The sequence below is a fragment of the Sceloporus occidentalis genome, unplaced genomic scaffold (assembly GCF_023333645.1).
Source record: "Sceloporus occidentalis isolate IW3139 unplaced genomic scaffold, rSceOcc1.0.p SCAF_3, whole genome shotgun sequence".
NCBI classification, from domain to species: Eukaryota; Metazoa; Chordata; class Lepidosauria; order Squamata; family Phrynosomatidae; genus Sceloporus; species Sceloporus occidentalis.
In genome coordinates this window covers 139,431,755-139,448,605 of record NW_028316983.1, presented here as the reverse complement: position 1 = coordinate 139,448,605, position 16,851 = coordinate 139,431,755, and the positions used below count along the sequence as shown (strand labels likewise).

The window sequence follows — 16,851 nt, the reverse complement described above, 5'->3', positions numbered from 1 at the left end:
GTTGGGTAAGTGCTTTTAAAAAGCAGCTAAATCGTTTAGGAAGTGTGTGTGTGTGAAAGCCTAATGCGCTTCCTAAACATCAGGGAATCATCAGCTCCCCTCCAGCGTCCCTGAATCATTCAGGGAGAGGGGATTTCCTATGAATGCAAAGTTTCTGTTCATAGGACATTGCCTCTCCCTGAATGATTCAGGGATGCTGGAGAGGAGCCAACAATTCCCTGACATTTAGGAAGCGCGTCAGGCTTTCACACACACACGCTTCTCAAACGATTTAGCTGCTTTTTACCAGTGCTTAAGCACTGGTCTGAAAATTTTCATTCTCTCAGCCTCCAACAATGGCAATGGCAAGCCCCCTCTGGAGAAACTTGCCAAGAAAACCCTGTGATTGGTTCACCTTAGGGTCACCATAAGTCAGAAATGACTTGAAGGCACATAACAACAACAAACAAATTATATTTTAGCAGAAGTGCTGCTATGAGATTTGATTGGTAGATGAAGGGAATGCTGTGGATATAGTATATCTTGATTTCAGTAAGGCCTTTGACAAGGTTTCCCATGACATTCTTGCAAACAAGCTTGTAAAATGTGGGCTAGACAAAGGAACTGTTAAATGGATCTGTAATTGGTTGACCGGCCGAACCCAAAGGGTGCTCAACAATGGCTCCTTTTCATCCTGGAGAGAAGTGACCAGGGGGGTCCCACAGGGATCTGTCCTGGGCCCAGTGTTATTCAACATCTTTATCAATGACCTGGATGACAGAATTGGGAGCATACTTATCAAATTTGCAGATGACACCAAATTAGGGGGAATAGCTAATACCCCAGAGGACAGGATCAAGATTCAAAATGACCTGAATAGACTAGAAAGCTGGGCCAAGGCTAACAAAATGAAATTCAACACAGAGAAATGTAAGGTATTGCACTTAGGGCGGAAAAATAAAATGCACAGATATAGGATGGGTGACACCTGGCTGAATGAAACTACGTGTGAAAGGGATCTAGGAGTCCAAGTAGACCACAAGTTGAACATGAGTGAACAGTGTGATGCGGCAGCTAAAAAGGCCAATGCTATTTTAGGCTGCATCAATAGAAGTATAGTGTCTAGATCAAGAGAAGTAATAGTGCCACTGTATTCTGCTTTGGTCAGGCCCCACCTAGAATATTGTGTCCAGTTCTGGGCACCACAATTCAAAAAGGACATTGAGAAACTGGAGCGTGTCCAAAGGAGGGCGACAAAAATGGTGAAGGGTCTGGAAACCATGCCCTATGAGGAACGACTTAGGGAGCTGGGGATGTTTAGCCTGGAGAAGAGAAGGTTAAGAGGTGATATGATAGCCCTGTTTAAATATTTGAAAGGATGTCATATTGAGGAGGGAGCAAGCTTGTTCTCTGCTGCTCCAGAGAACAGGACCCGGAACAATGGATGCAAGCTACAGGAAAAGAGATTCCACCTGAACATTAGGAGGAACTTCCTGACAGTAAGGGCTGTTCGACAGTGGAATGCACTCCCTCGGAGGGTGATAGAGTCTCCTTCCTTGGAGGTCTTCAAGCAGAGGCTGGATGGCCATCTGTCAGGGATGCTTTGAATTGGATTTCCTGCATGGCAGGGGGTTGGACTGGATGGCCCTAGTGGTCTCTTCCAACTCTACGATTCTATGATTCTATGATTCTATGATTGTCCCTCTGCAGAGCTGACCTCCTAACAAATACTACTTTATAAACAAAATGTAACAATAGGGAGACTAAGGAGTTTATCACATTAGCGAGATTCTGTGGGAAAACAGGAGTTAAACTAGATTTAAACTAAGGAAAACCCAGAAATGCCCAAAGTTTATCACACGACATCACAGTTAACATGAAATAACACAAAGTTAATCCGAACGCAAAGTGGAGAAAACTGGCAGCTTTTCTACTTTCGGAACAAACCAAAAATAAAAAAGCTGCCATTTTTCTCTGCTTTGCGTTTGGATTAACTTCATGTTATTTCATTTGGGCAGTCCTTAGTGTGATAAACTAACTGAATTTGCAAGTTTGGTTTAAATTTGAATGTACTTTAAATTGCGTTTAACTCCCATTGACCCGTGGGATCTCCCCATGTGTGATAAAGCTCTAAGACTACTTAGGAACAGAATATTGCAAAGGAGTCATGGGATGGATTGCATATAGTATTGAAGATATCCAGTTCTCTTCCTGTCTGAGCAAATACAGAAGCACTAGTTCCTTTGTATGTCAGTTTTCCCCAAGGGCTGGATGAGTAAACCTATGGAAATCAGTGAGATTCAGTCACAATTCATGCCAGTTATTGTCCATTACTATCAATGTGTACAAGTATGACCAGTAGGATCAACATACCAGTTAAATGTTTACATTAAATGTGCTATGACTTGATAACACGTTAACACTTTCCAAAGTTATAGGTGGTAGCCTACTTTGTTTAAACTTTATTTTTATTTTACCATAGTGCTACCTGAAAGGAAAGGTAGCACTGAGGATGTATTGCTTCCCATACCTGCAGCAGTCTGCGTACATAAGCAAACGCCATGTAACCGTGTTCTCATCTCCTACTTTCTCCTTACAATATTTTCCCTTGAACTATGAAATCAGAGTGCTTTAATAGAATCATTGTTCAATATTAAATAGAGAGATGCATGGAAGACAGTACTCCTTGTACAGTTAATAGCTTGATATAAATACTTAAAAGGCACTTTCTTCATCTGGGCATATGAGTTAAAAAAAAAGCCATGCTACAGTTCACACGTGTTCAACCTTGTGCAACCCAGAATATCTTTATTATAGCAATCTCTTTGAATTTTCTTCCTGTACCTGTATTTCCACTGTTCTCCATCTCTTTCTCTGCTTTTCTATTGATTTTGCTCTTTCACCTTGTAAAAAAGAAGAAGAAATGTAAAAATCTTTTTGGATAATACTGTGCAATCCACCTGTTCTAAGGCCTCTGCAACGTTGTGAATCACACACACACACACACACACACACACGAAATTGAAGGCCAGTATTTTATTTTATTATTTCTTTTTCTCCTTTTCTGGAAGCTGACTATGGACCTAAATTATTTTTAAAGGCTTCCAGTGTCAAAAAGCTCATCAGAACTGACATATTCTGTTCAGTCTATGTGTGTATATGTTTGTGTGTGTCTGTGTCTGCATGCAGGAATAGATGTTTTCAAATAAGTCAGTGACAAAGAAAAATGAATTAAGCAGTTAAAACAATGGAAGGCTCATTTATTCAGTCCTACCAAGCAGCCCCCATGCCTTACTTACTGTTTAGCTATGTTGACTTTCTTGATGAATCATTGTACATAGCTACAAGACATAAACATCACCATAATTAAAAACTGCACTTATTTAACTATGTCAGAAAGTCACTTGAGTATACTCCCTATTGTCACATTTTGTTTATAATTTACAAGACAGAATGCAGTGCTGACACACAGGCTAAGATTAAGTATAATGCCATCAGTACAGATGAGACAAGAAAACATTTTTCAATACACACATTAACGGTTGCTGTTGAAGGCTGATTATATTTTTATCTGATGCATTGATCTGTCTGAAAGCAACAACAATGAATATAATATGCCTAATAATGTACAAATGAAGCATGCTGCACATGATCTGGTTTCACAATCAGTTAGGGGCAGTTCTTTACACATTAGGTGTTCCTAACATTAAAACTTCCCCATGGCTGTTGTATTGGCCAAAATAAAAAAATTGTTTTATAGTGCTCCTACAGCTATATTTAGAGAGCCAGCATCGTGTAATGGTTTGAGCATTGGACTTCAACTCTGGAGACCAGGATTTGAATCCCTGCTCTACCATGAAAACCCACTGGGTGACTTTAGGCAAGTCAAACTCTCTCAGCCTCAGAGGAAGGCAATCGCAACCATACTTAGAAATTGGAAGTATGATAACTTTAGCATTCAATTTTTTTCTTTACACTTGAGGGTCTTCTCTAGTTTCTTAGTAGTTACCTCTCCAAGGCCTAGCTTCAGCTGTATTGTGTTGCTTATTTCATTTATCTCCATGCTGGAGAACACAGAGACTTTCCCAAATAGTCTATGGTGACATCAAACTAGATAACTTCAAACAGAGAAGGCAAACTATATTGTCTGTGTTACTGCCTTTGTTCCCACTCAGGTTACAGGCTTTTCAACTTCACACACTTTCTGTATCATCCAAAGCAAAATGTAGGTGCCAGGACCACAGCATCATAACAACAGCAACAACAACAACAATAACCACTTCTTTACTTCCCCTGTGTGCTATATTTCCATCTCTGCTTGCTGAAGACTGTGAAGCTTTGAAGCTAGTATGAAATATTTTGCACCTTTCAAACATCCCAATAAAGGTGTTACTGCAAAGCATATTTTCTTGCCATGCCACATCTCTGGCTATTTTCATCAAAGCTGCTATTTCTCCCCATGCTTGGGAACAAACCTTTTTCTGCTCCCACAGAGATAACAGCCCAGCTGGGGAGTACTTTTTCATTAGTTTTTATTCTCAGGTGGTGTATCATGCGCATACACATACAAAGATACACAAACACCCACATACATCCTCTCCACAGTCCCACCCACAACATACTTAGCTGCTGAAGATACACAAACACACACACACACATATATCCCTAAAGCCATTATCCTTCAAAAATCACTTTTCAATTCCTTTGTTCACCTACTCCCAATAAATAAATAAATCCCCCTTACTTTAAAGGATGTAGCCTTGTGCATTTCCAGCTGAACTCTATGAGGCTTCCTTCTGTGTAGACCTACATAGCATTGTTCTGTATATCCCATTCACTTGTCCTCCTCCCTCCCTCCATCTCTCTCTCTCTCTTTCTTACATGCACTCCTCATCCTTGTTGTGCTGTGCTGTTGGTGTGCTTACTGAGAGCCAGGGGACAGAATCCTTAAGAGTCCATGCTATGTGGGGAAGATGGACAAGAAGGACAAGAAAAGGACCAGCAAAGTACGAAAGGAGGCATACAGGAATGAAAAGGAGTAGAAATAGAAGAGAGGTGGGGAATAAAATGGCGGAGGAGAGATGAGAAGATTTTAAAAGCAGAAGCAAGAAAGAAGAAAAAAAGATGGAGTAAAGTGAGAAACAATCCTGGGAATGTGAAATCAGAAAGAGAGGACAGGTCCTATGGAAAATACTCACGGAGTAAAAAAACAGGATGGGACAGCACAAAAATCAAAAGCTGTCCTCTACCGTGCATGCAGCAAATGAAATACCACTAGAACAGGAATTATCTACTTCATCCTGACAGCCAGACCATTTCATACAAGAGACAGCAGCGAACAAGATCACTCAGATGTTTTGCAAAGTTTTTTTGTTGTCTTTTGTTTTGTTTTGTTTTGTTTTGTGGGAAGAGAGGACAAGAAAAACATGGATGGCACAGTCAACTTTATTATGTTCATGCAGCCATGCAATGTAACCCAGCATTATTATTTCTATACTGCCTAGAGTAGCCAGGTAGTATAAATACCAATGTTAAAAGCTACTAGGGAACTGAGGCCTGGTACAGACTGCTGGAAAGCGGCAGTCTGGGCTGATTTTAGGGCTCAGGAGTGCAAAGTGATCGCATAGTGCTGAGTCCTACCATGTGGCATGGGAACCACCATGATGATGCAAGTGCAGTGCAGTGTCTAAATGCCGCTACGCTGCATGTGTATCATCACTGTGCACAAGTGCACCATTGCCGTACTCATGGCGCACACCATGGAGACTAAAAAGAACCTGCTTTTAGTGGGTTCTTTTTAGTCCTGATGGAGGCTGCACTGTTTGGTTGGTGCAGCTTCCATCAAGAGTAAAAACGGGCAGCTCCATAATTCTTAATATTTCCTGACAAAATATAAAAATTAATACTTGTAACCGATGCTTTATTTAGATTTTTCTGTATATTTTTTTCAAGATCTGGTAGCAATGAAGTCTTTTTTAATGCATGTTTGGTACTGAAAACTAAAATCTAGCAGATCTTTAGCAAGTTGACATCTCATGTAGTACGACTCTTCCTCCTTTTCTCTGTGATATTCCACTGCAAATCTTCAAATTGCATTGACATATGTGGAAGGAATATCACACTCAGTTAGGAGGGAAATTTACAAACAAGGCACAGTTTTGCTCTAATATTAGTGCACAAAATCTAAGTCAGAAGTAAGTATTAAATGAGTACAAATGAAAAGGAATTGATCCAATAAATCACAATAAATGAAAATCAAGCATCTAACAACAATAGAGAAAATCAGTAAAAACCTCCTGAAAATAATAAAATAAATATTGGAGATATTTAAGAGTAAGAGAATATAAAATACTAATGTAAAAAGGGTTTTTTAAAAGTGTCAGCATTGTATCCTAATAATATGTGCATATACATGGGCATGATATAGTGAGGCCTAATTGTCTTTTCTCCTGAAATAGAAAAATTATCTCCTATAGTTCAGTGGAAAAATATCTTTTTGACCACCTGTTATGAGTGATTCTAATGGGATAAATGTGTTAAATGGTTGTTGCAAAAACAGCATGAAGTTCTGAAGCACTCGCAATCACTGTACAGGTTTCCAATGAAGAGTGGAGGATGCTAGTTGGATAGAATATTTAAGGTTTCAAGAAAAATGTAGCAATCCCTTAAAGTATTAAGATTATCAGATTAAATCTCTGCAAGAAATGTGTGAGGGATCATTTAAAAATAAGAGGATTTACTTTCTTTCAAGACAGATGCTTGAAAGGTTAAAACCAACGGACAAATTATGGCAGGTTGCCTTTCTATCCTTTATGACCTTGGAAAGAGCAGAATAGGATACGAAATGAACAAACTGTCATTGTGATCAATATTTATGCCTCCCTCCTCTCAATAGTTAATTCAAACCTCTTTTCTTAATAGTTTCATTAAACATTTTGTGGACAGAATAAATGAAAAAAATATTGAAACAAATATCTTAGGGAAAATTACAAAGTAAGTCCAGTCAGTGTTTGTGGGTTTTCATTGCTAAACAAAATGTTACTATTCTGAGTGTATTAATTTTAGGAGTTTATACCCTTGTTTCAGCCATTGGCACAGCACAAGTCAATACAATTTGGAAGAACTATATGATCAATTCAACAGTAACACTGAATTAGAACGTGATTATATTCCACTTATTTGCTTCACTTTACACTTGACACAAAGCTTCAAGGGCTTATATTTTATAGAAAAGTCACTTCAAGTGAGGTTTTTAGAAGTAGTGATCTCTAGCAGAAGATTTTGAATCTGTCACTAAACTACAAATAGAAGGATTCCCTACAATGGCAGCATGAGAATTAAAATGGTATGAAACTGGTATCACAGTGGATTACAGATAAGGCCAAGTTCTGGTGATATTCCCCAGACCAAAACAAGCTTTCTTTCAACATAATGCTATACACACTTATTCACGAGTACATCCCATTGAGTTCAGTGTGGCTTACTTCCAGGTAAATGTGTATAGGTTTGCAGTTTTACAACAGTTGCTTATTACAACAATTTACACACTGCTCTGTAATTATACAACTCTTATCAGTTCAGCCTCACAGTTTGGCCCATTTGGTGAGTTTACATCATTTTCAGGCAACCAGACACCATCCTGTTATTTCAGAGATTAAGCCAGATGTGAATCTTCCATTACCTACCATTAGCATTGCCCTGAGGCCACACCAATGAGCTGGCTGTTGTTCATGTGTTTCGAATTCTCCCACAACACCCAGAGTGGGACATTTATTGGCGTTGAATAAGGGGAGGCATGTTTGGATGATTTCAGTCATTGTCAGATCACAGGGACATCCTGCTCAAACAATTTTCCTTCTCATTTTTTTTAAGCTTGTGTTTATCAAACAAGAGCTCCTTGTTTTCTTTAGAAATGGAAGGAAGTTTCAAAAGCAGCTTCTGAAATGAACATGCAGGTCTCTTGCTCAAAGTGAAAATATTCAATAGTAGCACTGGACATCCAAAACTAATGGGAACCGTTTTTTGGATCTCAGCCAAAACATATTTATAACATGTTGCTTTAACTTAGCACTGGAAAGAGATTCACATCACAGCATAAGATCTTAGTGATGTAAAACTGCATTATTGCTACAGCATAGATACACCCTGTGTACAATAGGCAAGCTAAACAGCAGCTCCCACCAGAATCTGTTATTAAGCATGTATGAGCTGCAAAACAGAGAGAAAAGAGGACAGTAGACAAGCCTGCCTCAGCAGATGCTCCCCAGTACATTTTTTAAAGCATAGCTTTATCAATTTGGCCACCAAAATGGAAATCATAAAAATGTGGAGGCTGGTAAAAGTCAAATCTGGATGCATTTTGGAATAAGCTTTCTCTAGAAGGTTCAAAATGTTTTAGCAAATTCATGTAAGGTTCACCTGACCTGGTTGCTTATTTCACATATGTATATTATTAGCTTTGGATTAAACATTTGCTGAAGCATGTTGAACTGCTCTTCATTTTTGTGGTGTAGGAGCCTGTTCCCATTCTTCCAATTTTATTTCTTCCTCTGCTACCAAATGTGGTAATGACAGAAACACATCTACTTTGTTAACTCAGATATATCTGCAAAAACATCCTATATACATATATTATTCTGATTTCTTTAGCTTGAAATGATATCTTTATTGATCTTTCCTATTATTGTTGATACATTTACATGACAAGGTGTGGTGATGAGTAAAAACCTATCAGGCAGGTTCTCCTGTCCTATTACAGTTTTGATTTAAGATTCATAGCAGCATATTATAATAATGAATATGACAAAGCTGACTAGAACTTCTTATATCCGATGCACAAGCTCCCTTCATGTTGAAAGTTGTTATGAAATCAAAGCCAGGATGCAAGTCCCAGCATAGATTATACTGGCTAGGACTGATGGGAGAAGCAGCTCAACAACATCTGGAGGATCATGTGATTCCCATCTCTAGTGTAAATAATGCATAGAAATGTTTATAAGCTTGTCTCTAGTGGTGTTAACCCTTTGCCTATGGCAGAAGAAGGATTTCTATAAAATATAGAGAACTTTGTCTGTTGTTGTTTTATTGTCAGTACAGGAGTTCCCCAAATTTAAGATTCTCTGAGTAAACCATTGAAACAAGCAGCCCACCACAAGATCAGGATGAAAGGGAAACGGGAGACAGCTGGCTGCCATGACACATAGTAGCAACATCCACCAACAGCTGGAGGGCAAAGCTGGACTTGGCTACTTTGCATGATGCCCAACCTGGTTGAAAACTGCCCCCATTGCAAGCTTAGCCTCTTCACAATGGCGATGTAAGCATCAGAAGGCCCAAGGTGCCACCTTCCATAAGCATACAGAATGCACAACAGCTTGCAAAATTAGAGTTTATGAGCATTGATCCCCAATAGATAATGTGGCAGGGAGTCCCATAGATTCAAGTATCAAAGTTTAAATTTAAGGAACATTGTTTAGTAGCCATGCTGTTTGATCACAGGAATGTAGTCATGTAAAAACAACTGTGCAATCCTAGGTGACTTGCTTGTGATGGAACAGCCATTTTCTTAAGTGTTTGGCTCCTTTGCTGAATGATTCGTGTTTGCATCTTTTGTAAACTTTGCTGCTGTAAATATTGTGGTATAAAGTATTGCTCAGGTATGTGCTCCTTGCTTTTATTTAGGAATCCTGAGAAAATGGTAGGAGGGAAGAGAAAATACCCTCACTATTTACGTTCATGTATAAGTCTAGAAGTTTTAGTCAAAAAATTGACTGAAAAACCCTGGATTGACTTATCCACAAGTCAATGTAAATACTGTACTTTAATTCTTATCAAAATGGAATTATCCCCTACTCTGAGTAGAGTGGCAAAACGTGAGAGCTTAGCCCACCCTGGGGGCATATAAAAGAAGTATCAACCCCCTGTATTCTCTCCACCATGGCACTGCTCCTGAACTTTTTGAACGCTTGGGCAGGAGAATGCTAGGGTGGTAACTCTTTGCCTTTTCCCTCAAAGGAACACCAAGAGGAAGCAGGCTTTGAAAAATCTGAATGAGCCATTTGTGTATGTTTGTCAACTTTTCTGGGTCAAATCAGGCTAAGTTATCACATTAAAGTTAAAGACTATAATCACTGTTAACACAGCCACCATTTTCTTTGCTTTACCTTTTCATCTTGCTTGACATGTGTGCATTTTCTTAGCCGCACCTATGCCTGGTTGCTTCCCCCATACATCACACATCCATCCAGCCTTTAGGATGAGCACAAACTCTTTTACCTGCCAGAATTCTGTAAGTTCTTTGGCATCATTTACATCTTTTGTTACATGCCCAAATTTAATCTCAAATTATCCATGGGTCACATTAAAATCCCTAAATTTAATCCCCGTAACCTGCCCTTAATTTATACATGAGATCACCTTATAATCAAGTATATAGTAGATAGTTTCATGGTACAGCAATGTCTCTTGAAGTTCTTTCTTGTTTCTGGAACTACTTCCTTTGTTAAGCCAAATAAGTCATGTATAGTTAAAATATGGCAGAACAGGTTGAAAAAAAAATGTAGTGTAAATAATTTGTTATGCAATATTCAAGAAACAGGGTGAAGTGGCAAGTTGAACTTGAGAGAAGGAAATTGTCTGGAAAAGAAGTTTAGGCACATGTGCAGATTATGAATTCACAGATTATGCTATTTAAATATGTCTGGAAAATGCTTTAACTGACAAGGATGAAGTCTTTCTTCACTGATAGAGGTGTTGTGTCATTCTTCATTCTTAATAACAATTCTGCAATAGTCACATTTGTTTTGCCTCTGTCTAAAAATTGGCAAGTGATATTTGTTTGGTTCTTCCACGTCAGTTGTTTCTTGTTCTGTTGTTTCTTCCAGCTCAATCAACTTGCTGCTGACATGATTTTGGAGATCCTGTTAATAGCTGTCATTCAGACTGTTAAGCCATTCTTGTGAAGTGTGTGATGTCATTTCGAGATCAATTGGTGATTAATGATCTCATGTGGTGTGAGTGGGTTCTTCCAGTGCTGAGAAGAGAAGTACAGTATAGTATAGTCAGTCCTCCACATTTGTGGGGGTCAGGGATGCAGGCAAATACAGTGGAGGCAGAAGCAAGGCTCCCACCCAGGAAGGCTCCTCAGGCTTGTGAAGTGATAGATCTCAGATGGCTGACAAGTGAATGGAATGGTAGTGTGATAAGATATATCGCCAGCATATTATCAATTCACAATTGTGCAGTAATGTGAAAAGAATTGTTGCTTTTTTGGGTGTTTGGAAAGCCACAACAGCATGAGGAGAGAAGGTTCATGAGAAAATTTCCTTTGTGTTCTACCAATGAGACCTAAATACCCTAAACACACCAGATCCCATTTGATCTTGGAAGCTAAGCAGAATCACCTCTAGTTAGTATGTGAATAGGAGATTGCTAACAAATAACAGAGACTGCTAACAAGCTATATTTCAGAAGATAGAACTGGCAAAATCAACTCTGAGTATTCCTTGCCTAAGAAAACCCTATGAAATTAATGGGTTCTCCATAAGTCAACAGGCTACTTGAAAGCATATGCACACAATAAAAGAACATTTGGTAGTGAAAACCCTGAAAACCAACAAGCCAACTTGACTTACCACTATTGCAGGGGTTTGACTGCTGGTTTTCAGGGTAGAGAGAGTTATGGAGATGTTTCAAGAATAATATTTTTACACAGCTCAAAGGGTTGGGCAAATAACTGTAGCTCAACTGTGGGACACATGTTTCCATGTAGAAATGTCCAGTTCAGTCCCTAGCTTTTCCCAGGAAAGCCTCCTTACTGAAGTCTGAGAGCTACTCTCAATCAGTGAACAAAGCACTAAGCTAGATAAGCCAGGTCTTTCTGACCTGGTGTAAAGCAGGTTGCTGTGCACATGATTAAAAAAATATAGGTATAATTTTAGATTCAGCTGAAGGATGGTAACTCAAGAGAGAAAAATACAGCTAACTTAAAAAATTCAGTTTACTAGTCTGCATTCTCTTCCTTCCTCCCTCCCTTTCTGATCTCATCTAACATGTTTTCTGTGGAATGTTTTCTGTGCAAGGAACAGCATCTTCTGTATAGAAAATAATATTTCAATATATAAATATTAATTCTGCACATAAAATACTGTTTTCTGCACAAAACAACCATCTGCAAATTTTTCATACAATAATTCCCAGAGTGCGAGGATTCTTGTCCCTGATTCTTCTCATAAGGGTTTCTCAGTACTTAGAAAGCAAGGGTTTTGGCCATTTTTGAATAGTTTTTTAATATTTTCCCCTTCTTAAAGCAGCACCAGGAAAAACATGGAGATTTTGAATGTTACTTTTACAGTTTCCAAAATCTGCAGCCAGCATGGCCACTGAACATGTGGCTTCAAAAATTGTTGATGTTATATAGCACTGTAAGTTTTTCATGGCACTTTACAAAATCATAAAACAACATAAAAACTTGTCAGGGATGATGGGAGTTGTAGCTCTTCACCTCTGGCTCGAACTCACCACCTTGTTACGCACCAGCGCTGACCAGTTTTGGCCAGTGGTTAAAGCTTTGCTCTAAAGCAGCACAGTTACAGAGAATAGGCTGAAGACCCTGACAAACTCTCCAAGCCTTCTCACTCTTGCTTCCACAGAAGTCTTCCCACTTCTTCAGGATCCAGCTGGCTCTTGTATCTTCACTCAAGACACCAGACAACTGAGTAGTCTTATATAAAAGATCTACTTTATTCTACTATATACAGCTCCAAAACTATCCAACACAACTCCAATAATACTCCTCACTACTATCCACTACTACCCACAAAATACATTGGGATTCATAGCAATTATTATAGCCCTTGGAAAACACCACCCACTCTTGTCAGTTTCCACCCAGTGGGCGTGTACATCCATTTTCATTGGTTCTCTTGGTTTAACCCACAATTAATGATTTCATCATCTCACCTTGACCACTTAACAATTCTCAGGTGTGTTCAAATATCCACTTTACATTTCTGTCCTTGGCATTTAGGACTTGCTAATTCCATTACCTTTTACACCTGTGTGGCTTCTAATTGCTTTTGCTGAGTCATCCTGACTCTCACATACATGTTTTATTTCATTTACTGTATATCCCATGTTGCATTTTCCTTAACAAAACTGCCAATGGGATACAATCTAAAATCACAAAATATAAAATATACAGTAAATAGGTTATTTATCAGATTAAATAACTATAAAACTGTAAACTAACAATACACCCTCAGACTCGATTATTAGAGATATCAAGCTGCAAACTGAAATACTTCCATAAACAGAAAGGTCATCAGTTCAAATTTAAAATTAGCTAGGGAAGTAATAATCCATAAATGTTTGGCAGTTCCAGGAATGAGGTGTGGCAAGAGAGAAATGGCAAATCTGGTCCAGGGAAGAAGAAACCCTTGGCCGGGTCAGGAGCTCCGAGGCCATAGATCACAGAACTCAAACAGAATTATAGGTAGAGACAAGAGCTGACAAATAATCAAGCTGTGCAAAGTTATGAAGGTTCAAAGAAGAAGCTTGTACCAAATCCTGAAAGTAATGGGAAGCCAGTGGAGAAGTGTCAGCAGTGGGGTGTTATGGTCAAAACGACAGGCCTAAAAGATAATCCTACCAGTGGTGTATTGGATGGAAACCAAAGGACCAAGGTGGGATAAAGGAAGCCCCATCAAAAGAAGTTTGCAATAGTCAGTGCGAGAGATAACCAGGGCGTGAACCAGAGTCTTAGCAGTAGAAACTGAAAGAAAAGGTCTAATCTTAATAATATTATAAAGAATGCTTTGCAAATTGATATCCAAAATATCAACTTCAACAAGGTCTGCTGGAAGGATTTGCTGCCTAATATCCTGGCCTAAAGGGAAGGGAGTGTAGACAGAAGTTTCTGACATTGTCATGAGCCTGGTCCCAGCCGTTGCTTGCTAATGTTATTATTTTAAGCTATGTTTTATATTGTAAATTGTTTAATTGTGTTTTAGGGGGGGTTGTGGGATATGGATTGTATGTTTTGATGTTGTAAGCTGCCCAGGTTGCATTGAGCAGAGGGGTGGGGTAAAAATAAATTTTATCATTATTATTATTATTAGAATTGGGGAACCAATAGTCTATGGGTAATATTCATCCTATGTGACCTCTCTGTTCAATTTATAGTTTCTACTTCCACCTGCCCCCCCCCCCCAAATCAGTCACAATTCCTCCTCCTCTGCCCCACTTTTCCATCCAAGCTGCCTGTACAGTGTTCTTTTTCCCCCCAGGCAACTCTCTGCCTTTCTTTGACATGTACTGAGAAATAGAAGCTCCCTTCTCAGCCTGCAGCATGGAAGAAAAACAAGTTGCCTGAGGAAAAATGAAGTGTTGTTCCTCCCCAGGCAGCCTGTTGCCATTTTTAGGATGATGACAGCTCAGAAACCTCCCATCCCCTTTTGCCCAACCTGTGCACCATGACTACAGGAAACACAGTTCAGCAATCAAAGAATTCTTCAGCTTGCCTTATAGGCAGAACTGAAATTTTGGGAAAGCGAAAAGCATTGGGAACTAGTTTTTAGAATGGGCTGGCCTGGAGGCTAGAAAAAGCATTGAGTCTTGTCTGCTTGGGAAAACATAATTTATTTCAATCATTGGGGGGGAAGGTAGATAAACTTGCCCTTCATATCGCATACAGCTTGTCCTTAATATTGCATATGAAGATGTTGCCAGTTTATCTATATGGAAATATTGTAGAGGCATCGATACTACACAGGTTTGGCACTGGTATACTAGATAAATACAGTATTTTGTTCTTGAAATGTCTAATTCCAGAAATTTCTTGCTGGGACTTGCTTTACACATTCTTCCTAGATGCATTTATTTAGCCCACATCAAGGATACCATAACAGAAACACGGAGTATCTGGGTAGTATTATTATTGGCTCTGTGAGGGAGGGATTATGTCTTTGGCAATATGGAGACAAAGAGAGAGCCCTTTCTTGTGGCACTGACATTAGGAGGCAGGTAAACTGTACTATGATAAAATAGGTAATCTCTCCAAAACAAAATTCCAGGAGAGGATTGGAATTGGGGATTAAACATCAGAACAAATATTCTGTGCTATAGCAGTTAAAAGCCCTACAGAGATGTTATTTGGATAGATTGAGGACAATCAGCTGGAAATTCACAGCTGGATTCACAAAGATACAAACCTTTATTGACTGTTCTAAACTAGTTGGATGTTACTTTTTAAAACTTCCTTTTTAAAGTTTATCCAAGGCCTGATCAAAGGACTGAAAGACAGAAATGTGGCATTTCCAAGGCAGTTTCTGTTGTTGCTGAAGAAGTTATTGTTTTACAGTTTTATTACAATTTTGTGTACATATTATGACAGTACTAATCTCTACCAATAAGGTTATTACACTTAGGGTATTCAGCATATTTTGTTCTTAATTAGTCATCAAACAATTAGAAAAATGCTGGAAACATATATTCAGGCTTCTTTTTGCCGTATGAAGTGTATGAACAATTCATTTTCAATCTTCATTCCTGTTCTTCCTTACTGATAGAATGATGTCTGAGTATCAAACCAGACAGCAAACAAAACACCTTTTCGGAGGATATCTGGGGTACCAGAAACTGAATGAGAATAATTAAGACTACAGCATGCATGGAGGGGAAATTTAGAGCTTGTCCCTATAGCTATCATTCAGGTGAAATGCCACCACTTCCCCTGCATTGCTTTGGGAGAACAGAGAATCCACTGGAACCAGTGGGAAGATCTGTTTCCTACATGTAATCGCAAGAGAGAGATTTTCATCAGGCTCACAGCTGGGGACAAAGGGGCCGACCATCCATTTCTGGATGCTACAGTCCTACTTAAAGTCCTCCTTTTCATATGTCTGCACTATGAAATTAAATAAAAACTTACCATATTGTCAGATGATGCACTTAGAATCACTGCAATTCTGAGTTCATTCTAATATCTTGCATCAACCCCAGTTGTTTGTTTGTTTTGTTTTGTTTAAAAGAAAAATAACAGATCTCTCTCATGTTCTAACAGAACCCATAGCCACTTGATGGTCATAGCCACTGTATTCAATAACTGCACTGTATCTGATGTGTGGTAAACTATAGCTTCTTGATTTTAAGAAACAGCTTAGGTTGCTTCAGTGCAGTAGGACTTTGGTATTTGCTGGGGTTTGGTTCTAGGAGCCCCCATGGATACCAAAATCCATGGATTTAAGTTCCATTAAATACAATGGCATGGTGAAATGATGTCCCTTATATAAAATAGCAAAATTAAGGTTTGCTTTTTAGAATGTGTGTGTGTGTGTTCAAGGCATGAATGGTTCAATCTGTGGATAAAGAATCAGTGGATTGGAGGGCTGACTATATTTACATGTGCAATGGATGTGGTGAAAAAGCTAATGCTATAGGGAGGGAATTTCACACTGGATATATGTCTCTAGGGAGAAATAACCATGTGGGTTCAGCAAATTTCATGTGTGACCCCATATGGTGCCACTTAGAGCCACACTATCTAGAAATAGTATGGCATCCACAATGCACTTCTAAGCAGTAGTGGCTCTTGGCTTCAAGTTACTAGGTTGGCTACTCTACTCAGAGCTTTTATCCAGACTTTAAAGCAGCTATCCAAAGTACTTAGCATATTTTGGGGGGTGGAGTTCAGCCCCTTGTTTAAACTCATAAACTTGACTAAAGGCTAAAACAGGTGGCTCTGGAGGGCTGGTCTGAAGCTGCCCCTTTGAATGCTGGGTTGGGGCTGTGGCAACTGCATGCCATGCCCCCAACCAAGCTTTTTGCCTTTTTGAGCTGGCAAAAAGACAGCTTTTCCACTGCCACAGCTTTGCA

General features: G+C 39.0%; 1 protein-coding gene across 9 annotated transcripts in view; it reads left to right on the top strand.

Annotated features, from left to right (window-relative positions):
• CTNND2 (catenin delta 2) overlaps positions 1-16,851 on the top strand; it is a 662,387-nt gene that overhangs the window by 295,589 nt on the left and 349,947 nt on the right. The window lies entirely within an intron of this gene.